Here is a 25347-nt window from a genome sequence, read left to right on the forward strand (position 1 = left end):
TTGGCCAAGGCTTGCATCGTGCATTGTAGCCAACTCAAAAAAGGCACACTTTTTAAATTTTAAAGGAAATCCCATTCAAATCGGGATTGACAACTAAAAATTAAGGAGAAGATTATTTTGGAAGGCAAAAAGAATGCCAAAATCATTGAGAAAGAATGCAATCAGAGAAAAGAGCAAACCCTAGCTCACTTTAGGTTATAGAAAGCTAGGGGTGACTCACATTACTTTCGAAAAAAAGGGAAATTACAAAGAGCCAACAATAAGTATGAAACCTGAAAGTTATAACAATAAATGGAGAAAGTTCTTACCATTCTGTTAAATAATTAGAACCAAATTCACATTATCTTAGATTGGCCATTAAGGAAAATTAGGGTGAGAGCAATTGGGTAGAGTTATGCAGAAAACCCCATGACAAACATAAAGGGATATAGTAATTGAAGCATGCAAATGTTTAGGTGTTATAAGCCAAATTTAAAAAAGGGTTTCAAGAATCTTTAATCATTGATTTAGAGAGATTTGGACCAGTATTAAGGTAAAAATGATTTAATAAGTAAACATGTAAGTATGGGTGGAATTTCATTAACATCATGATGCACGTGTGTAATGATACAACATTCGAAATCAATTGCAGGTATTCTGAATCACTGAGATAAGGATTCTCGTGCATGTGGACGGCTTCCTACGCATTTAAAAGTGTTAGAAAACCCATTGAATATTCCAAAATGCATATGCACATACGTTAGGATCTTCCTGGACACCTGTAAGCACCAAGAAAATTTATGGATTGTATCGAAGAGGAACATTTTGTTCTTGCAAACCATTTTTGGTATACATGATAAATCTGTTGGCCAAAATTGCGTAACACGTGGTCGATTGATGCTGAAAATAAAGGAAATTTGAAGGTTAAGGAATAATTAATTAAGAACCAAGGAAAAATGAAATGGAAAAATGGAAAACTAGGTGTTTTTGACACTATTAAATCATTGCAGAACCACAAGAATTTTGCAAATATATATGTTGTTGTTTTAATCTTTCTGGATTTTTTTTTCTGAAATATAATGAACGGATTTTTGAAGATTTTTGCTATACATGTTCAACTAAATATAATTAGATTTTCGAAACTAACTCAATTAATTTTAAATACTATTTGGTAAAGTTTTAAAAGAACATGAGGGAATTTAGGTTAATAACGAGTAGAAGTTTTAAATGTTGATGATGATAAGCAATTTGTATATATATAAATTGGAAATTTTAAAATTGACCAAAGAAATTAACAAGGAGAAGGAAGAGTAAATAAATTGTTTGGTCATTAAGGGATTCTGAAACTAGAAGTTCAGTGTCAAATAAAAGAAAGTTAGAAATCTATAAGCTTATAAATAAATCAAAAAATTAATTTAAAATTTGGATTTGGAAATAGATAAAAAAAGGTATCTTAATTGGTAAATGAGGCCTAAATAATTGGGTAATGAATAAATTCAAATGGGTAATTAATTTGATAAATTAGAAACATATGGGAAAAGGGCTGTGTGGTAACGATTAATGGAGATATCAAGTTAAGCAAGAAAGTCTGGAATAAATAAATCAAAGGTAAATACTGTTGGGATCCGAAGATCCCAACGGGTTCTAGTAAAGAACTCGAAGTACTTACGAGTAAATAAACATATTGCAGATCCATAGAAGAGTCTGCTGCGTGTGCTCAAATTGCAGACTCGGTCAAGCTGCACTGACCCAACCACCAAGCTAAAAAGTCGGTCCAACATCGCAAACAGCAGCAGCAGCAGCTGCTCTCTCACAACAAAAATGGCCACTTATCCATTTATCTTTATGTTGATTTTATGTTCCTAGAAATAAGATTTCACACTTATCTTGTAAGCAAACGTTTTGTATTTGAAGAGGCATTTGGCCAAGAATGTAGCAACGAAGTTTAATCCCCAAAATTGGTTCTTTCCTCACCTAAAGTAGAAAATTATCTTGCTAGCTTTGACGGGGACCTATCAGTGGTATCAGAGCTAGTTTCAATTTGTCCAACGAAGAATGTATGGAAAATCTGGAGAGTGTCCTCGACGGAGTACAGGATCACCTAAGCTACATGGAGGTCGGAATAGCCGACAGGTTTTGGATGATTGAAGAATCCCTTCAATGGCTCACAAATACCGTTGCCTCTAGCCGGGAAGGCTTCAGCAACCATCACTTTCCTCGCCCCAGCACGCCACATACGAGCTGCAACAAAGAACCCCCAAACGAAGATAACAGCCAAGCCCCATTTTATTCCAAACTCACCAAATTGGAATTTTCGGTTTACACTAGAGGGGACCTGACTGAATGGATGTGTCGTGTCAGCTAATTATTCTCCTTTCAAGGCACTACCGGGCCGCACAAGGTGTCTCTAGCATCCTACCACCTGGAAGGAGAGGCCCACTAGTGGTGGCAATGGTTGAATAGGAGTTACATAGAGGAAGAAAGAGAAATCACCTGGACCGGGTTTGAAGAGGAATTGTGAGCTCGGTTTGGGCCAACAAACTTTGAGAATTTTGATGAAGCCTTATCCCACATTAAAGAAACGAGCCCACTCCGAGAGTATAAAAAAGAATTTGAATGACAGGCAGCAGGTTCTATGGATGGCCACAACGAGCTTTGGTGGGGGCCTTTATCGGTGAGCTCAAGCCTGAAATTGCAGATGGAATCTGCATTTTCAAGCGCAGATCACTAAGAGAGGCTATAGGCCTGGCCAGCATGCAGAAAGAGCAGGTTGGCTGACAGAGCAGGCTAACTGGACCCGTTAGGATCCAACTCATCCAACAAGCATTGTCCTTGCCGGATCAGCTTCTATGAACCATAACTGCTACACCCGCAGCACCGAAGAGGTTATCTAGGGAGGAGATACAGTAAAGAAGAGACCGAGGGTTGTGCTTTAACTGTGACGAACGCTTCACGGTAGGCCACCAATGTCGCAAACCACAGCTCCTACTACTCGAAAAAGGTAGTGAAAAAAATGAAGAAACAAAGGGTTCAGAACCAGAAATTTCCTTGCATGCCCTCCCGGATTGGACCCTAACTCGCACCATGCGAGTCGCTGCCACCATTGGCCACTAAGAAGTCGTCGCCCTCATCGACAGTGGGTCCACACACAATTTCATCAGTGAGAAAGTTACAAGTCGACTGCGACTTTAGATAATGCCAACAGCCCCATTCCCTGTGAAGGTTGGAAACAGAAAAACTATGAAGTGATAAGGTCAGTTCGACGAAGTGCCACTACAGATTAGAGGTATCTCTTTCTCACTCATATTTTTTCATTACCTCTAACTGGTTTGGATATTGTGTTGGGCGTTCAGTGGCTTGAAGGACTTGGAACAGTGATGTATGACAGAAAGAACCTCACCATGACCTTCTAGTAGCATAACCAGACCCGTTGTGCGGCCTTGACCACCCATCCAAGCAGCATCGACCTAAGAAATCAACAAGGAAATTGCAACCAATGCCAAGACCACCACCACCCCTAAGTTGCAAAAGTTTTTGACAGAATTTTCGGGCCTCTTCCAGGCACCAGATCAACTACCTCTAAAGAGAAAGATTGATCACCACATCAACCTCAAGGAAGTGAGTGACACAATCAACATTTGCCCCTACCGATATGCCTATTTCCAAAAAGTAGAGATTGAGCGGCAAGTTGCTGACATGCTTAGTTCCGGACTCATCTGTCCCAACACCAGTTCATTTTCATTCCCTGTTCTATTAGTTAGAAAGAAGGACGGTACATAGTACTTTTGCACCGATTATCAGGCTCTCAATGTGGTCACCATCAAGGACTGATTTCTCATTCCCACAGTGGAAGACATGTTAGATGAGTTGCACGATGCTGCTTATTTCACTAAATTGGATCTAACAGTTGGGTACCACCAAATCCAGGGCCATCCGGCTGATATTTCCTAGATCGCAATCAGAACACATAACAACCACTATGAATATCCAGTAATGTCTTTTGGTTTATACAATGCACCCTCTACATTTTAAGCTATCATGAATGCCATTTTTCGCCTGAATTAGCATAAATTTGTGTTAGTATTCTTTGATGATATACTCGTTTATAGCCCCAATTGGCACTCACATTTGAAACATGCTAGATAAATATTTAAAATTTTGAAGCAGTACAGGTTTTGTAAAGTTCAAGAAGTGTGTATTTGGGTAGCAAAAATTAGAATACTTGGCTCATATAATTACATCGCAAGGAGTTCAAGTTGACCAGAATAAAATACAGGCAATGTTATAATGGCCAAGACCTATCACTCTTATAGAATTTCGGGGGCTACTGAGGTTGACTGGCTACTTCTAGAAATTTGTTAAAGATTATGGACTCATAGCCCAACCTCTGACAAACTTATTGAAGAATGGTCAGTTTGAATGGACCTAAGTACACCGACAAGGCATTCACCATCTTGAAACAGGCTATGACTACCACTCCTACATTGGCTCTACCTAACTTTAATGAGCCCTTCACCATTAAGATAGATGTTTCATATGCGTGAATCGGAGTAGTCCTCACTCAACAAGGAAAGCCAGTAACATATCTCAATCGAAGTCTTGGGGTATCCAAACAATCACAATCCACCCATGCAAAAGAAATGTAACTGTAGTGGTTGCAGTTTAAGCTTGGTGACCATATCTCATAGGGCATAAAATTTTTATTAAAATGGATCAGTGCAGCCTCAGGTACTTATTAGAGCAACACACACCACTCAAGAACAACAGAAATGGGTATCCAAGTTATTTGGGTTATGATTACGAGATTACTTACAAGACAAAAAAAGAAAATGCAACGGCAGATGCTCTCACACACCAAGTGACAGAGTCCTCCCTAGATGCCTTGTTTGTTCAAAATAATCAACCATGGGATGATATAAAGCAGGAGGTAGAAAAACACCCCCATATGAAAAAAATCAATGCACTAGCTCAAGAAAAACTAGGTCGGCCTTACACATGCAAGTCTATCATGATTCTCCATTGGTGTGCACACAGCCCGCGCGTCCCTTCCGCACACAACGTAACACCACCTTCCATGTGTCCATCGGAATGACCCTATTCCAAGCTTTATATGGGCAGTCGCCACCTACCATTCTGTACTATCATCCTGGTATGACTTCAGTGAATAAAGTAGACCAGCAGCTAATAAGGCACAATGAACTCATACAACAACTCAAAGCCAACCTACAAGTTGCCAACAATAGCATGCAGCCTTATGCAAACTCCAAATGCTGCAATGTGGAGTTCCAAGAAGGCGACTACATTTTTCTCAAACTACAACCCTATCGCCAACAGACCGTCTTTTGAAGAGCTCTTAAAAAATTAGCATGTCATTTTATGGGCCATATCATATTGGACTGGAGGCCTGTAAACTCAAACTACTTGAAGAGTCATGCATTCATTCAGCTTTTCATGGCTCACTACTAAAGAAAAAAATAGGCAACTCTACATTCACCACCAAAGATCTCACAGCTATCAATAATGAAGGCAACATCCTCCTCTAACTATATAAGATCATGGACAAACGATGGGTTAAGAAGGAAGGTAAATTTATGGAAGAAAGCCTAGTTAAAAGAAAACATTTGTCCATTGAAGATGCAGCTCACAAAATTTTCCAACCTTGAGGACAAAGTTGCTTAAAATGGTGGGAGAAATGTTAGGATTCGAAGATCCCAATGGGTTCCAATAAAGAACCCGAAGTACTTGGAGTAAATACATATTGCAAATCCATAAAAGAGTCTGCTGCACATGCTAAAATTGTAGACTCAGTCAAGCCGCATTGACCCAACCACCAAGCTGAAGAATCGGTCCAAACCTCAACCACCCGCAGCAGCTGCTCTCTCACAACAAAAGTGGTCACTTATCCATTTATCTTTATGTTGATTTTCATGTTCATAAAAATAGGAATTTGCACTTATTTTGAAGGAAACTTTTTGTATTTAAAGAGCCATTTAGCCAGGAATAAAGCAGTGAAGTTTAATCATTGCTTCTTTTCTCACCTTAAGTAGAAAATTATCTCGCTAACTTTAATTAGGACCTATCAGATTCATATAAAGAGTCAATTAAATTAATAAGGACTGTGCCTATTACTAATAATCTAATTGAGATAAAATAGAAAGTGAAAGATTTAATTCGAAAAGAATAAAAGTTTTAGAAATTGAAAAAGTAAGAATAAAAGAATGAAAGATCATTCTTAAGGAAATAAACAAAGAAAATTGAATATAAAGAAAAATATATTTTTTGTATGTAAAAAAAAATTTAAAACAAAAATTTGGAAACCTTTAAAAAGCCTAAAGAAATACAAAAGATTTAAAATGCAAGATAACGAAGAGAAATGATGAAGCAATATTGGAATCCATAAAGGAAGGAAGGATGATAAAAAAAAATGAAGAAAATTAAGAGTTGGAAAACAGAATAGATAATGTAGTAATGAATTCTATATTAAAATAATTAAAAATTAAAAGATGTTTCATAAGTTTCAACGAAAAATTTAAAAAGATAAGTTATAAGTTATCTAGTATAATTATGTAAGATTGAAATTCAATGAATGGTACAATTAAAAAGAGAAGTGAAAATATGACTTTAGAAAATGTGAATGTTGTAAAATCTGTTTTTGCCAAATATCACGAAGGAATTTTCGTTTATATGCGGCAAAATTTGACATTTTGATTCTTGAACCCTAACTTATTGATAGATAATGATTTTGTGCACCCAGTCCAAGCATGGTTTCCTTAATGGCCACTTTGGCGAAATACTATCATGAAATTTCGTATATGATTTCATATTCATATATGCATCTATCCATAATGGTAATCAAGGTTCCCTTTTGCCCTCCTTAATGTAGGCTAGAAGTGGCTTTATACAATGAAGTGTCTTTATCTATAATTTTGTTAGATATTTTGATATAAATTTGTAAAATTTTATTTTATGAAGCTGCTAAATCCAATGAAGTAAAACTTTTGGGAAAGAAAATTGTGAAATTTACCAACCTAAGAATAAAAACTCTAAATACTAAAGGTATTCGAATTTATATATATGTAAAGAACTGTTGGTGATATCTATTAAAATTTGTCAACTTAGATTGGAAATAATGAAACGAAAGAATGAAGATAATAAGTACAAATAATTATAAGTATTTAGGAAGGAAAATAGGAGTAAACTTTGTTTAAAATGATTTCTAAAAATTTGTAAACTCAAGAGAAGTAAAACAACTAAGAGTGAAGAAATAAGAAGTTTTTCTTCCAATATAATATCAAAATAAATGACTTATTATGAAGTTTTTGCAGAAGAACCTTTACTGTGGTAGTATTTACTTGCATTTCTTAAATTATGTATTTACTTTTCAAAGAAAACCCTTGTCCCTACTATTATATTACTATCTTGTATTTACTGAGTTTGTGGAACTCACCCCAGTCCACATCCTCTTTTATATCAAAATCAAGAATAAGAGCTAGGTCCAGTACAAGAAATAGGTCAAAAATAAGCTCAGTAAGAGCTCAATGTGGTTTTTGGAGGCTAGAAGTTAAATCATAACACAAGTAGCACTTTGATGTAATTGTGAAATATTAATTCATACTTATTAGAGTCTCGTTTTCTTGAGATTTTTATAAGGGATGTAAACTACTATATGTGCATTTTGTTCATTTAATGTAAGAATGTGTGGATATAATGTTTGCGTATCAATGTCATTGCCCGTGGGCATCAGGATGTCATATTTTCAGCTCCAAAGCTCACCAAATTTTTGTTATATTTGTTTCCCTCCTATTTCTTGACTAAATAATTAATTAATTACATATCTAAAGTTTACTTATGCTCATCTAACTTTATAACTTATACTGATAATATAAAAACATTTTCATTTCTTGTATTCATAATATAAGAATCCTAGAATATCCATGAAAGCAACATAAAAGAATGTTGTAATATTTGTTTCTAACAAGAATTATCAACATAATGCTTTGATATCACTACAATAAAACTAAATAAAGTGAAATGTATTTAAATTTTTCTCTTATAAATGTATCTTTGATGAAAGCTTAAGATCTTGTTGCTCTCTCTTTCACTCACAATAAACAACAAAATATGTCCTAGATCACGATTACTATTATAGATGGAAAAGTTGACTTGATTTACAACTAAAGAACAATATTTTGTTTTATATGTGTCAAACTAAATTATCTTCTTTATGGACCAAAGGAGGAATTTTTAATTTTTTTTCGTTCTTTAAATATCAATCCTATGTTTAAAAAACACATAAACATATATACACAAATAATAGAAAAAGTTAAACCCAAGGAACTAATATTAAATTAAGGTGGGGTCATGACTCACCAATTATCAATAATCCAACCCACTTCAACATTAACTAATAACTAAACATGCTATATTCAAAATAAATTAATCAAGCTATAGTAAGCTAACAAAAGAGCTGAATATATTTCGTCTCTTCAAGCTCTTCCTTACATTAAAAAACTCAAACACATAAGAAAATATAAGCAACATTAATGTTCCATGCAAAAGAAAACCAATTATTGCTTTCTTGAATAGTACAAAAAATGTTTTCCACTAACAACTTTCAACCTTCAAATATCCCTAAGGATGATTTCCTCTGGATCTATTCAGGATTTTCCTTTATGCCTACTCTTCGATAACATGAAAAGTATTATCAGAAATAAATCCAATCTTTAGTCATGATACAATTGTGTGCATGAATATTTGTGTGAGCATCTATTTTCTTTACTACAAATAGTAATAAATGAAAACCATGTTTAAGAATAAAAAATAATTAAAATTACCTCGATAATTGTAGTTATATTTTGTTATAGAATATTAAATTCATTTGTCATTTTCTCCAAAACAGTCAAACACCTAAATGCACATAGAAATAAAAGAATCTACTATTAATAAGAAAAATATTTAGTTTAATTTGATTAACACTTTACATATGGTATGCATTTACACTTAGACAAATGAAAATGTCATATATGAATTCTTGGAACACTTAAGTGTATTAGGATTAGGTTTTAGGCATGAGAGATACATTTTAATTTAAAATTTTTTTATATGGATTCATTCATCCTATGAAATATGTTATATTTACTAAAATCATAAAGTGTAACTTTTTTTTTTAAAATAACATTTTCTGCATTGATTACATGTTATTTTTTTGTTATTAAAAAACATATACCAATATTGTGTTCTGCTCAATATTATAAGTTAATAAGATTTTTATGTGAACAAGAGAAAGCAAATAAAGACTTGGATGACGTTTGCTTGAGAAGAAAAAAAAAATCTTACATTTGTTTTTCATTTTTTTCAAGAATAGATTGACGTAATTCTTTGTAATTATTTATCATTCGGCTACCAACAGGTCTCCAATTCTACATTTAAATGAATTAGAGATTTATTAGGTTACAATTACATTTACATAAATAATATATAATGCAATAATACTCAAATCTAATAAATAAAGAAAAAAAAGATATGAATTTAAGCTTTAGATGAAATTTAGACATGAGACTAAAAATTTATACACATACTACCACAATGGTTTATTCATTGATACTGGAATAATAATTATTTTAATTTAAAATTTTTAAGATATGATGATAGGATAAAACACAATAAAAAAATATTTTAGATGGAAATTCTATGAAACCTTAGAGACATTAAGACTCTAAAACATTTAGACTATAGTTTATTTGATAATTTAAGTATTTTCTTCAATAATTTATTTGAATTATAAAAAATAACTTATATTTTGAGGTATTTATGAATAAATAACTCAAATGTATATATTTAACTGACTACTATATAATGTTATCAATTTTTTAACGACCGGATAAATGTTAATACTTTAAGATAAAAAAAAAGTATAAATAAATAAATATATTGTGAGATGTAGAAAACAAAAAAAAGGGAACAATGTTGAGAAACAATAAAGGTAACAAGTTTTTGTTTTATACATGTTGAGAAACAATATAGGTGCAATTCTGAAATAAAGGAAACACCAAGAGTACTAAGTGATAAAAGAAGGGACTCCTTTAAAAGGGAATGCTTATATTAGGGCCTAAGTGCAATTTAGGTAAAAATAGGGGAATCTACAACCAAGCACCAATAAACCGATTCGCGCAAGCTAGTTGTACAAGCGACGTTGTAATGCGTCTGTTATAGAGGAACGGTATAGATGGAGACACGCGATGCTGATGGCGACGTTATAATTCATTTGTGGTATAGATGGAGGCACATGATGCCGATGGAGCAAAAAACGTACAGTGTTCCTCATACGTGGATGACCTAGATTTAAAGAAATGGAACAATGGCTAAGATTGAATTTCTACAGTACAAGTAGGGAGGAGGGTGGTCGAGCTACAAGGAGAGAAGGAGTAGAGCTGAGTGGATTTCAGTGGAGAGGGAGGAGAGGATCGTAGTCTTCACAGTCAAACAGAGAGCAAATGACGAGGAGTTTTTTGTTGGAACGCGGATGCCATACTCGAGAACAAAGAGGTAAGATAAAGCTGATCTTAAACTCGAGTTTTGAAATAGTTGGATTAATTTCTTGAGATATAACACTATAAATCAATCTTTGGGAGTGTTGATGAGTAGGCAGTTTAGATTTAAATTGTTGCGTAAATTGCTTGTTAAGGAAATCTTGATCATTTGAAATGGCAGATAGACGGTTCTAAATGAAGGTTATTGAACCCTTAAGAGACAGGGCGGGTGTTAGAGGTACGGGTATATAGGTTTGATCGAAATGCTGAATTTATCAGTTCGGGATGATTTGCAATCGACGAAGTTTAGAAAAAATTTATAGAGGCCATGAACTAAAATAAGAGAATAAGAGAATGGTGGTGAACTAGGACAAACTGTTGGAAGGAATTGTTGAGGAAAGAACAGAAATGGCAGAAAACCCTAAATTTTAAGAATGTGAAACCGTAAGAAATATGACTAGGGAAGAGACTGAGAAAAATGTCTATACCTTAAATTAGTGATGTATGTGTAAAGGAAAACGTGGAGATGAACTGAGAGTAAGGGGAATGGTAGAATAAGATGAAGAGAACAATACCTTGACTGGCAAACCAGTTAACAGGCTCAGTAAAGGAATTAGGAAGAGAAACAGAGAAGGGAAAGAGAAAGAAAGGAAAAGAGAAAGAAAGGAAAAGAGAAACAAATGAATAAAAAGACGAAAGAACATAATGGGTTATGAATTACCCACTGAGTACAAGAGAATATTAGGATTCAAAATTAAGAAAGGGAAACCGTTTGGGAAACTGAGTGAATATTGGTTCTATCTTCTCGGTATGGGTAACCAGTGTGTGAATGGGTGAAGTGGTTGACTTTTATCATTACCTTTTATAATCTGAATTTAATTGTGCTGAATGTTTGTGCATAATATGGTTGTGTATGATATGATATCTTATCCTGATTTTAATTTGTGTTGGATGAGTATGCATGTGCATAATAACCACATGCGAACATTTTGGAAATTAATCTGTGTTGCTTGTGTGTAAGTGTTAAATGCATAAATAATGACTGCATATGATGATCTTTGATTCTGAGATTTCTGAGATGCTGTGAATGTGTGTGTGCAGTGGAGCCAACTGTTATGGCTTTGATGAAGGGCTATGTGTATGTATATATAATTGGGAAATTCCTTAAAATTGTACTGTTGTGGAATGAGTACGGTCTGAAGGGGGAAATCATTGAAGGGAGTAAAGAAAAAAAAAAAAAAAATGCAGCTGCCTGTGATGGATGAATGTAGGAAGAAGGAGAAATTGAAAGAAAAAAACAAAGGGAGAATGGCCCTGATGGGTTTGCAACAGTAAAATAAGTGCAGGAGGAGGGAGAGGCTAATAAAAAACAGGGAGTGGATGACCTGATCAGTGTAGGAAGAGAGAGAGATTGAGAAGAGGGAAACAGAAAGATAGTGGACCTGACAAGATTACATGAGTAGGGTGGGGGACAGGTTAGCATGGTGAGAGGGAGAATACAAACCTAACTGAATGGAGAGTTGTTGTTAGGATGTTCTAATGAGTGAAGGGTACTTGAAAGAGGAAGAATTTTATGAAATGAAAAGAAGAGCGTTGTCAGAAGATGGGAAATACTGAGGTGCAAATGGTTATTGAGGAAATTTGGGGCGGGTGGAAATTAGTTGCTTCTTTTTAAATTTTTTAGTTTATGCTTGAGTTTGTTCTTACTGGAGTATGTTAGCTCATCCCTTTATTTATGTGCAAAGGTAGTAAACTAGGAGCCCCTGCAAGAACTCCTAAAGTCGGGACATGACCCGGATAGTGCGAAGACTTAGTAATATGTCGTGTGACATCGCATTTGCCAATTAAGGCAAATCGGTGTCAGATACAGATTTAGAATAATGAGTGCATGATAATATTTATGCAGCAAAATCAAACCTTAATAAATCCCTTACAAATATATATAATGTTCCAAATACATACATCACTGAGAACAGAAGTGGCAACAAAATATAAAACATAAGAATTGCTTTTTTTTACTATGCTACTGAAATTTATCAGAGTGCGGGAACAGTCATGCACTCAGACTTGTAGATCCACAGGATCCTCATAGACTTCCAAGGGTAAGTCCGCCTGCGGTTCCTCATTTCTTTCCTTATCGAGGGGGATGGAAAGAATGAGTTTCATATGCTCAGTAAGGAATACAGTATTAAATTAACATCATAAGATTTTTAAAGGTTTATTATTTTATCTTACCATTTAGCTTTCTTGTTTACCTAACTCATCATTAGTAAAGGAAACCATTTATTTGAATATCAAAATAGTACGTTAGCACGGAAAATCAAATATACATATATCATGTCAAATAATAGAGAAAATCAAATAAATCATTAAATGCACAGATATTTCGTGTCTTGCTCCGCGATGTAACGTCCATATCTGATGGCAGATACAGATTTTCAACTACCCAAGTGGAGTGACTAGATCAGATACAAATACGACAATTTGCTCAGGCCCACTTCCGGCTAACCAAACCATGGTATGATCTATGACCACGGTTGTACCAACTATAGTGGTCCTAACAGATATCTATAATCACGACATTACTTGTTCACGAGTGACCTCTACAGATAGTACAATACCACTCTCGTTAGAGGACACACCGTCATCTACTAGTAGCAGTCATTTTATGTCTTTGCAGAACAGATAGGGGAGGGAGAAATAGATACCCCGAAGGGTAAGGGGAGCAGATACCCCGCAGATATAAAAAGGCTAACAAGACGCTTGATGCAATATGCATGTCAATATAGATATACTTTGGACCACACAGGCTTCATTCCACTTTTCTCTTTTTTTTCTTTTTACTTTTATTATTACAAACTACATATTACACTAATTACATACAAATTCATTAAGTGTCAGTAATTCACATACCATGCCTGAAAATCAGAACAATTCGACTCATTTGAACTCAGAGGCATGTAAAACAAACAAATTAACAATCCTATCAATTTCGCTTATCTAAATATACTTCTTAAGACGTTGAAAGTAATACTAAATTCCTTACTAAAACTTTGATCTTTTCTTCTTCACAGTTTTCCTTTCTTTCTCTTCTTCTCTTACTATTTTACTCTCTCTCTCTCTCTCTCTCTAAACCTTTGAAAAATGGATAGAAATGGAAGTGTGGAGAAGAAGGGAAGGGGAAGGGCAATTTATAGAATTTTGAAACCATTGGATTCGTGCCAAATGGCGAAATCTGGTGAAGAGAGACGAAAAAAATTCTTGGCACGAAAAATAAGAGAGGAAAATTTCCTCCACTGGTGGCGGTAGCGCGCCGTCCAAGGCCGTGATGGTGCACTGCCCGAGGTGGCAGTGCCCGGTCGGTGCGCTGTAGGCTAGCCTGCAGGCGTACAGGCCGGTTGCTGCGTGCGAAAGACCTAGACGTATTGGGCTCCGCGTGCACAGGCCTATTGTGCGTAAGCCCCAGGCGCACAGGGCCTGTCCGGGCAGACCTACTGTGCAGATGGTGCGGTGCATGCACAGTGCACAGTGCCAGTCCGTGCGCGAAATGACGCACGAATGGCCCACCTGCACGCGACAGGACGCGCGCGCAGGTCCTGACCCTGCGCCGTACGTGTGGAAGGGACGTGCACGCTGTGTGCACGTCTTGTGCGTGCATGCGTGCAGAGGGGACGTGAGCGTTGTGCGCACGTGTTGTGTGTGCTAGCGTGCAGATGGGACATGCGCACGCCTCACGGCCGCTGTGCACGCATGCGTGCGTGCATAGTGCCCAGCACTCGCGCAGGCAAACAATTTTCTCGTAGGATTTTTCCCGCGAGTTGGTTTTCTCCCATTTTTTCATTTTTCGATTTTTTTCTAAATTTTTTATTTGAAATAAAATGAAATAATTTGAAATAAAATAAAATTAAAATTAATAAAATAAATAAAAGTAAAAATAGATCAAAATTATGAATTTCGAAAAATATTAAACAACGTAAATTAACTTAAGTTTAAAGCGGCCAAAGGCCCAAATAAATATAGTTTCCAAAATATTTTAACATAGTGATAGGCAGGGTGTCATATCCCTCCCACCTAAAAAAATTTGGTCCTCAAATTTGTCTCGAACAATTCTAGATATTTTTTCCACATTTCGTCCTCCAACTCCTATGTCACTTCTTCCGAGGTGTGATGTTGCCAATATACCTTCACCATGGGAATTATCTTGTTACGCAAGACCTTATCAGTCCACCGGAAAATCTCCACAGGAACCACCTCATAGGTCAAATAGGCCTGTACCTGTACCTCATCACGAGGAATAACATGTGAAGTATCAAGTTGGTACTTCTTGAGCATCGAGACATGAAAGACATCATGTAAACCTGCGAACTTCTGAGATAAGGTGAGGCAATAAGCCATGGGTCCAATACGTTCGACGATCAGAAAAGGTCCCACATAACGAGGGCTCAACTTCCTTCTCTTTCCAAACCGCATCTTACCTTTATAGGGGTAGACTTTTAGGAAAACTTGATCTCCCACGGCAAACTCCAAGGGTCACCTACGATTATCAGCGCAACTCTTTTGGGGACTTTGGACAGTTGTCAAATTCTTACGGATGATTGCGACCTTCTCTATGGTTTCCTGAATGAAGTCTGGTCTTCAATGACGCTGGTTCCCGACTTCACTCCAACAAGTAAGGAAACGATAAGGCCTTTCGTACAAAACTTCATACGGGGTCATACCGATGTTGGAATGATAATTGTTATTATAAGCGAATTCCAATGTTTGGATCATATGCTCAGACTGATCATTTGTCTGGGGATGATAAGCGGTGCTGAAGTACAACCCAGACCCCAAAGTTTTTTGGAACCTGTCCCAAAAGTGAGAGGTGAACTAAGGGTCGCGGTCGGATACAATAGATGAGGGAACTCCGTGAAGGTGAACAATCTCATCCACATATAGACGAGCTAATTTACTGGTGGAGTTCGTGGTTCGAATAGGCAGGAAATGGGCAATCTTGGTCAGCCTATCCACATGACCCAAATGACATTTTGACCAGAATAGGTCCTGAGCAATCCGGTGACAAAATCCATAGCCACGTGCTCCCATTTCTATTCGGGAATTGGAAGACCCTGTAGCAAGCTACTGGGTCTTTGGTGTTTTGCCTCGATCTATTGACAAGTAAGGCATTGAGATACGTAGTTAACTATATCTTTCTTCATTCCTGACCACCAATATTGTCGTTTCAAGTCCTAGTACATCTTGGTACTTCCGGGATGAATGGATAACTTAGAAGCATAGGCGGTCTTGAGTACATTAGTGCTACTGCATCGGGGACCCAAATTCGGTTCCGGAATCTGAACAATCCATCATCAGAAATCCTGAAATCAAGAGATTTGTCCGAAGTGAACTTATTCAGGTTTTTGATGAGTTCCAGGGCTGTGGCCTGTGCTTCCCAGATCTTCATAAAGAGCTCCTGTAGGGCTCGAATCTGGGCGAGGTAGGTGCCTTTACCATAATAGTTAAGGTAGAGTGATTGCACAGTGTCCATCATTTTCCAACTGGAGGCCCTGATTTGGGCCAGCACAGCAGGCTCTCGTCGACTTAAAGCATCGATGATCCTTCTCCCGGGGTGATATATGATCTAACAATCATAATCCTTCAGAAGATCTATCCAGTATCTTTGCCTCATGTTTAACTTCCGTTGTAAAAAGATATATTCGAGACTTTTATGGTTAGTGTAGATTTTAAAAGTCTGACCATATAGGTAATGCAACCATATCTTCAGAGTTTAAAGATAATGGTTGTCAGCTTCAGGTCGTGGATAGGGTAGTTCTGTTCGTGAACTTTGAGATGTCGGGATGCAAAGGTGATTACTCTGCTATGCTGCATTAAGACACACCCCAAACCAATATGAGATGCATCACAGTAAACTTAGAATCTCTCATTGTCCGAGAGGATCAACCCAGGGGCAGAGGTAAGACGACGCTTTAGTTCCATGAAGTTTTCACTGCATGTATTATTCCAAACGAATGGTATACCCTTTCTAGTGAGTCGAGTCATAGAGGCAGCAATTTTGGCGAATTCGTCAATGACTCGTCGGTAGTAGCCTGACAAGTCAAGGAAACTACGCACCTCGGCCACACTGGTGGGTGAACTTCAGTTGGTCACTGATTCCACCTTAAACGGGTTTACAGAAACTCCTTCACATGAGATTATATGACTGAGAAAAAAAATTCGATCCAACCAAAAGGAGCACTTGCTTAGTTTTGTATAGTTGGTTTTGGCGGAGAGTCTCCAACACTTCAACCAAATGCACTATGTGTTCCCCATGGCTTTTGGAATATACTAGAATGTCATCAATAAAGACAATGACATATCGATCTAGTGCGTGTTAGAAAACTCGGTTCATTAAGTCCATGAAAAGTGCTGGGGCATTAGTCAATCCGAACGACATTACCCTGAACTCGTACAATCCATATCTGCACCGAAAGGCATTTTTTAGAATATCTTTTTCTTTAAACCTCAACTGGTGGTATCTGGTTCTAAGATCGATCTTAGAGAAGACCGTGGCTCCTTGTAGTTGATTGAAGAGATCGTCAATCGGGAGTAAGGGGTACTTGCTTTTAATGGTCACTTGATTGAGTTTCCTATCGTCCACGCAGAGTTGGAGGATACCATCTTTTTTCTTTACGAATAACACAAGAGCAACCAAGGAAAATGGTTAGGGCGAATGAATTTCTGAGTAATTAGATTAGAAAGCTGATGTTTCAGCTCTGTTAGCTCAGTGCGACTCATGCGATACGCGAGCTTCAAGATCAGTTGGGTTCTAGGTAATAATTCAATCAGGAACTCTACTTCACGTTGGGGAGGTAGGTCAGGGAGTTCGATGGGAAAGACATTAGGAAAATTGCAAACAATGGGTATGGAACACACAGCAGGATCAACGGCCATATTCATGTTCATTCAATTGTTAAAAAAAAAAAAATGATAACAACTTTTATTTCTTTTTCGGGGTTCATAAGGTTACAATTTTACTTTCACAGTTTATTATAACTCTATACTTTTCAAACCAATCCATTCTTAATATTACACAAAATCCTACAAAATCTAATAGTATCAGGTTTACAGATACTTTTATCTATTAAGTTTTTATCGTACAGTCCTTATATACGCAATGAGCCTCTAATAGTCCTTTAGAGGGAGCATCCACTACTAGCATTTTTCATAAAGCTTCTAGTCTAAATTCTAAGTTACAAGCAAATGCACAAGAAATAAAAGAGTGAATTGCACCAGTATCGATCAAAGACTTGGCAGGAGTATTACGAATAGAAAGCATATTCTGGATGAGAACAGGAGTATGAAGGATTTCAGATTCATCTAAGTGGTATACTCGACCTTGTGCTATAGGTCGGGCTATATCCTTAAGTTATTGAGGGTAATCTTTTATAAGGTGTTGGATGCTTCCGCACCGACAGCAGGCATTATTGATACGCCGACAAGGCAGATCACCATGCGAGCGACCACAATGTTGATAAGGTTGGTTAGCTCGAGCAGGTGGAACTATAGGTGGGGGCAGGGTAGGAGGAAGGACAATTCTGGTTCGTTTGTCAGGAGGATTACGTACTGGGTCAGACAATTTTTTTATAAGCTGTTGGGGTTGTCGTTGGGCACGAACTCAGGCAAAGCGTTGGTGCTTAGCCGAGATAAGATCTTTGACCAACTGGGCATGTTCAAGCACCTCTGCATACGAGTTGGGTTTCAGCATCGCGACCCGGTCATAAATTTTAGCACGAAGGCCTTTGAGAAACTTCATAAGTTTTTGGCTTTTGAGGGTGACCATCAAAGGGGCAAACCTAGACAGTTAAATAAATCAGGCTGCATACTGGGCTACAGACAAGCTTTTTTTATGGAGGTCTTGAAATTCCTCATCTTTCTTTTACTAAACATAAGCAGGGATGAAGTTATCAAAGAAAGAATCCATGAAAACTTCCCAAGTGGTAGGGGTAGGCAGAACTTCTTTCTTAAGTCACCACCAGTGTTCAGCTTCCCCGTTTAACATGAAGGCTACAAAAGAGACCTTTTCTTCTTCGATCAAGTCTACTACAAAGAAGAATTTTTCTATTTGTAGGATCCAGCCTTTGGTTACTAAAGGATCAGGGCAACCTTCAAAGTGTGGGGGTTAAGTTTTCTAAACTCTGCTATATTGTGGGAGATAGACCGATCTGTATTTCAGAATTCAGGGGAAGGGGGTGGATAAGGATTGGCTTGGTTTTTTTCCTACAGCTATAGTTAATCCTTGAATGACTTGAAAAATTTCTGTAAATTTAGTCCTACTTGGATGATCTAGGGCTTTAGGTCGTTCAGTACGCTCTATAGATGGTCTTTCCCGTATCATTCCTACGAAAGAAAGGAAGACACGAGTTGGAGGTTTAATTTTTGAAAAAGGACATTTCTCTTCCCTAGATACTCTAAAAAGGTTTATTTATCCAAGACCTCAGTGCAAGAGATTTGTTCCGCAAAATTCTGCTATGATACTACATGTGACATCCCAAGTGCCAATTAAGGCAAATGGATATCAGATACAGATTGAATAACGAGTGCATGATTATATTTACACAGTAGAATCAAACCTTAACAAATCCTTTACAGATATATATAATGCTCCAAATACATATATCACTGAGGCCAGAAGTGGCAAAAAAATACAAAACATAAAGGTCATTTCTTTCACTATGCTATTGGAATTCATCAGAGTGCGAGAACAGTCATGCACTTAGACTTGTGGATCCACAGGATCCTTATAGACTTCCAAGAGTAGGTCTGCCTGTGGTTCCTCATTTTCTTCCTCATCTAGGGGGATCGAAAAAGTGAATTCCATATGCTCATTAAGGAAAACCATATTAAATTAACGTCGTAAGATTTTAAAGGTTTGTTATTTTATCTCACCGTTTAGTTTCCTTGTTTACCTAACTCATCATTAGTAAAGGAAACCATTTATTTGAATATCAAAATAATATGTTAGCATAGAAAATCAATTAAATCATAAAATGCACAGATATTTTGTGTCATACTTCGCGAAATCGTTACAAACTTCTATCTTTGAAGGAAGATACAGATTTCCAACTATCCAAGTGGAGTGACCAGATCGGATACAGATATGGCAATTTGCTCAGGCTTACTTCCGGGTGGCCAAACTATGGTATGATTTATGACCATAGTCGTACCAACCATAGTGGTCCTAATAGATATTTATAGTCACGACATTATTTAGCAACGAGTGACCCCTACAGATAATGCAATACCACTCTCGTTAGAGGGTACACCGTCATCCATTGGAAGCGGTCTTCTTATCTCATTCTAGACTAGATAGGAGAGGGAGAAACAGATACCACAAAGGGTAAGGGGAACAGATACCCCTTAGAAATAAAAAGTCTAACGAGACACTTGATGTGTCAATACAGATATACTTTGGACTACACAGGCTTCATTCCACTTTTCTCTTTTTCTTTTTACTTTTATTATTACGAACTATATATTATATTTATTACATGCAAATTCATCAAGTGTCAATAATTCACACAACATACTTGAAAATCAAAACAATGTGATTCATTTGAAATCGGAGGCATGCAAAACAAACAAACTAACAATCATATCAAATTTGCTTATCTAAAAATACTCCTTAGATCTCGAAAGTAATACTAGATTCCTTACTGAAATCTTGATATTTTTTTCTTCACCGTTTTCCTTTCTTTCTCTTCTTTTTTTATTATTTTACTCTCTCTCTCTCTAAACTTTTGAAAATTGGAAGAAATGGAAGTGTGAAAAGGAAGGGAAGGGGAACGGCAATTTATAGAATTTTAGAATTGTTGGATTTGCATCAAGTGAAGAAATCTAGTGGAGAGAAGAGAAAAAGATTCTTGGCATGAAAAACAAGGGAGAAAAATTTCCTCCACCAATGGTGGTGGCACGCCGCCCAAGGCAGCAGCGGTACACTGCCCGAGGTGGTAGTGCCCGGCCGATGCGCCATAGGCTAGCCTACAAGTGCACTGGCCTACTGCCACGCGCGCAGGCCCCAGGCTCATGGGGGCGGTCCATGCAAGCCTGCTATGTGGACGGCACACGTACAGTGTGCGGCGTCAATCCGTGCGCGAAGTTACGCGCGGAAGGGCCGCCTACACGCAACAGGACGCGCGTGAAGGTCCTGACCCCATGCTGTGCACGCGGATGGGACGTGCACTCTATGCACACATCCCATGTGTGCGTACATGCATGTAGAGGGGACATGTGCACTATGCTCATGTCCTGTGCGTGCGGAGGGGACGTGCGTGGGGAGGGGACGTGCGTGGGGAGGGGATGTGCGCACGTCCCGTGCGTGTGTGTGTGCGTGCCGAGGGGACGTGCGCATTGTGCGCACGTCCCGTGCGTGTGTGCGTGCATACCTGCAGAGGGGACGTGCGTGCTGTGTGCACGTCCCGTGCGTGCGTGCGTGCAGAGGGGACATGCGCGCTTTGCGTCCATCCCGTGCGTGTGTGCAAATGGAGGCGATGTGCGCGCTTTATGCACGTCGCGTGCGTGCGTGCGTGCAGAGGGGACGTGCGTGCTGTGGGCACATCCCATGCGTGCTAGCATGCGAATGGGACGTGCGCCCTGTGCGCATGCCCCACGACCACTATGCACACGCGCACAATGCCCACCACCCTCGCGGGCAAACAGTTTTCTCCCAGGATTTTTCCCGCGAGCTGGTTTTCTTCTGTTTTGCCGTTTTTTGATTTTTTTAAAATTTTTCATTCGAAATAAAATAAAATATTTTAAAATAAAATAAAAATTAAATTAATAAAATTGTAGTTTTGAAGGGAGAAAGATTTTGAGAGAAAGAAGAGAATTGTTTCTCTACTATTTTCCCCTTGCATTACAGAAAAGCTGGAATGCCATTTTATAGGCTCCATGCATGTGTAACAAACATTAAAACAGAATGAAAATAGAAGGAATATTGTGGTAGTGGAGCAACTAGCAATGCTACCTGTCCAAATCAGAATATTCAGCAAATCCTAAAGTACCCTCTAACAGCTAATGCAAATTTTCTACATTCCCCCTCAATCTAGGTTACATAGATATTTGGTAAACCTATATTGGATACAATGTTATTAAATACTCCCTTTGGAAGAGCTTTTATAAAAATATATGCAGTTTGTTGATTGGTTGGAACATATAAAAGTGTTATAGACTGGTCTTCTATCTTTTCTTTGATGAAGTGGCGATCAATCTCAACATGTTTAATTCTATCATAGTGCACAGGATCCTTGGCTATGCTAATGGTAGATTGATTATCACACTAAAGTTTCATGGGAATAGGAACTGAGAACTTAAGTTCATGGAGTATCTTCTTTAGCCACACACCTTCACATACTCCATGGGCAAGTAACTCAACTTCGGTACTGCTCCTTGAAATAACTGATTGCTTCTTGCTACGCCAGGTGACAAGATTACCCCATACATATGAGAAATAACCAGATGTGGATCTCCTATCAGTTACTGATCCTGCCCAGTCTGCATCGATGAAGATTTCAATATTTCTGTTCATACTCTTTTAAAAGAATAGTTCTTGTCATAGAGTCATCTTCAAGTATCTCAGAATCCGGTACACAGCGCTTATGTGTCCTTTAGTGGGTTGAGACATGAATTGGCTTACGGTACTCACAACGAAACTAATGTCTGGTTTTGTGTGAGCTAAATAGATAAATTTGTCAATAAGTCATTGATACCTTTCTTTATCAACCGGTTTATCATTCGTTTTGAGACCAAGTTTAACATTTGACTCCATAGGTGTTCCTGCAGGTTTACAGCTAAGCATATCTGTTTCTTTTAGAAGGTTTAAGATGTACATACGTTGTGATATTGAGATTCCTTTCTTATATCGAGCTATCTTCATTCCAAGAAAATACCTTAGTATCCCAACGTCTTTGACTTCGAATTCCTTAGCAAGGAAGTCCTTGAGTTTTGAGATCTCTTCATTATGATCACCTGTCAAAATAATATCATCAACATACACAATTAGGATAACTCTCTTCCCTATGACACTATTTTTAACAAATAGAATGTGATCAGACTGGTACTGTGTATATCCCATATGTTTAACTGCCTTAGAGAATCTTTCAAACCATGCACTTAATGACTACTTGAGACCATAGGGGGCCTTTTTCAGTTTACATACCTTTTGCCGATTTATTTCAAGTCCTGGAGGGACTTCCATATACACCTCTTTATCTACATCACCATTGAGAAATGCATTCTTCACATCAAGTTGGTAAAGGGGCCAATTAAAATTTGAAGCAAGTGAGAAAAGTACTCGGATGGTGTTGTGCTTGGCAACTGGGGCAAAAGTTTCCTAATAATTAATCCCATATGACTGAGTAAAACCTTTAGCAACAAGGTGAGCTTTGTATCGACTTATACTTCCATTAGGATTATATTTTGTAGTAAAAATCCATTTACATCGCATTGGAATTTTCCCTGAGGGCAGTTCAGTTAACTCCCATGTTCCACTCTTTTCAAGTGCTTTGATTTCTTCTTGAATAGCAGCTTTCCATTCAGGGAACTTGAGTGCTTCATGAACTATTTTTGGTTCAGTGATGCTGCTATCAAGTTTACTTACAAGTACATGATATATTGGAAATAACTTACCATATGAGGCATACTCCTGTATGGGATGCATGGTGCAAGAGCAAACACATTTTTCTCGAAGCAATAAGTAACTCATTATCAATATCAGTATCAATCAGTGAGTCTGAGATTTCATTACCTGGTGTATTTTGAGTGCTTAGTCCAAGAGTTGATTCATGACATTGCATAGTTGGTTCAGAAGTTCTACCAACTTGAGTCTTATTCCTTTTTGTGTAGACACGTAACTTACTTTTTGCAAGTAATGTGTTATTAGTATCTGTGACAGATTCAGGCTCTCTTGTGGTTTCAGGTACAACTGGTTCTTTAGTGGTTTCAAGGTCATGTTCAGCTATTTGAGGAGGTGTAGTTGGCAAGGAGACATGTGGAGGTGGAGGTGGGTCTGTATCCCACAATAGATATTTCTAAGTGAAATTATCCCCCTGAATATCTATTGTGGGATAAAATGGTTGATTTTCAAAGAAAGTTACATCCATAGTATTGTAAAAACGATGAGTACTTGGGAAAAAACATTTGTATCTTTTCTGATTTGAAGAGTATCCAACAAAAATACATTTAATGGCCCTAGGGTAAATAAAATTGTAGTTTTGAAGGGAATTGTTTCTTTATTATTTTCCCCTTGCATTACAGAAAAGATGGAGTGCCAGTTTATAGGCTCCATACATGCGTAACAAACATTAAAAAAAAATAAAAACAGAAGGAATATTGTGGTAGTGGAACAGTTGGCAATGCTACCTGTCCAAACCAGAATATTCAATAAATACTAAAGTACCCTCTAACAGCTAATGCTAATTTGTTGCAAAAATAAATAAAAGTAAAAATAGATCAAAATTACGAATCTCGAAAAATGTTAAATATCGTAAATTAACTTAAGTTTAAAACGGCCAAAAAGCTAAATAAATAGAGTTTTTAAATTATTTTAATACAGTGATCGGCAGGGTGTCACATGTCGAATTTTATAAATTTCAATTTTGTTTTTACTTTGTTGAATGGAAATAGCTTATAAGAGTAAATACTAGTGGCTAGATTTAGTTGTTGAGATAAGAGTTACCTGTATTTACAAGTTTGAGAGGGTCTATTAGTCTATGAAATTAGCTTATGGCTAATTTGAACTTGATAGATGTTTAGATTCATGTCCAGTGACTGCCATGGTGATATAACAGATTTTACATTTATACATCTGCTGATTTGATATTAATTGATGGTATTTTAGGCTCTACAGTTTGGAGAAATTACAGCCCATTACAATTGTGTATCTATTGTATTGATCTTTATGAATAGTATTTTAGACTTCACATTTTGGGGATGTTACAATTGGTATCAAAGTGGTTCTTTGGGACGAACCGCGACACGATAAACTTGGAAAGGGTACAATATATATATATATATATATATATAACGATAACATAACACAATGATAGTAGTAATGAGTGATAGTGTGGTTGTACGCATGTGCAGCACTAGGCAATACGAACTTTAATACCACGAGGGTAACTCCATCTAATTTTTTATGGCTTGTAGGAATAGGGAAAACCATGAAGAAGGGCAGAGGAAAACCACAAAGAGAATCTACCCCGACTCCACATGAACCACAGGGGACTCAACCCAGATCTCCTTTCTTTAATCAGGATTCCCTTCCTACATTCCAAGGACCACCATGTTTTCGCTCAGTACCACCCCCAACTCCACAGGCCCCCACCCTGAACTCATTGGGGACTAGTCAAGAGGATTTTAACAGGTTATGCAGGGTGGTAGAGTTTGGCAGTTATGATAAGGGAGAGAAAATTGTTGCAAGAAACATCACAGTTACAGGTATTGAATCTTGGGCATGTTGGGGTTAACACTAGCAATATTGAAAAATTTAAAAGACTTAACCCCCCTACCTTTCATGGGAGTTCCGACCCGCTGGTGGCGGAAGACTAGATTAAGGAAACTGAAAAGTTGTTTAGGATTATAAAGGTGAATGCAGAGCAGAAAGTGCAATTGGCCACCTTTATGTTAAGAGGAGCAGTGGAACAATGGTGGACTCTGAAGAAGGGAGCACTAATCTCTCCTATTACCTGGGAAATCTTTTTAGAAGCTTTTAATGCAGAATATTTTTTAGATTTTCTCTGACAACGGAAGGAAGGAGAGTTTGCAGATCTTCGCCAAGGTAAACAAATAGTGGTAGAATATGCTA

General features: G+C 37.4%; 2 long non-coding RNA genes across 2 annotated transcripts; one reads left to right on the plus strand and one right to left on the minus strand.

Moving 5' to 3' along the window:
- Nucleotides 1–527: 527 nt before the first annotated feature.
- LOC148241948 (uncharacterized) lies at nt 528–2328 on the minus strand. The gene is made up of 2 exons (XR_015814117.1): nt 1649–2328; nt 528–879 (listed from the first exon to the last, which is right to left on the minus strand). It is a non-coding gene; the product is annotated as an uncharacterized LOC148241948 (long non-coding RNA).
- A 7655-nt stretch (nt 2329–9983) lies between these two features.
- Nucleotides 9984–23779, plus strand: LOC148241949 (uncharacterized). Its single transcript, XR_015814092.1, has 2 exons — nt 9984–10524; nt 23461–23779. It is a non-coding gene; the product is annotated as an uncharacterized LOC148241949 (long non-coding RNA).
- Nucleotides 23780–25347: the final 1568 nt, after the last annotated feature.

The sequence above is a fragment of the Carica papaya genome, chromosome 8, assembly GCF_054855325.1.
Source record: "Carica papaya isolate Zhongbai chromosome 8, ASM5485532v1, whole genome shotgun sequence".
Lineage (NCBI taxonomy): Eukaryota > Viridiplantae > Streptophyta > Magnoliopsida > Brassicales > Caricaceae > Carica > Carica papaya.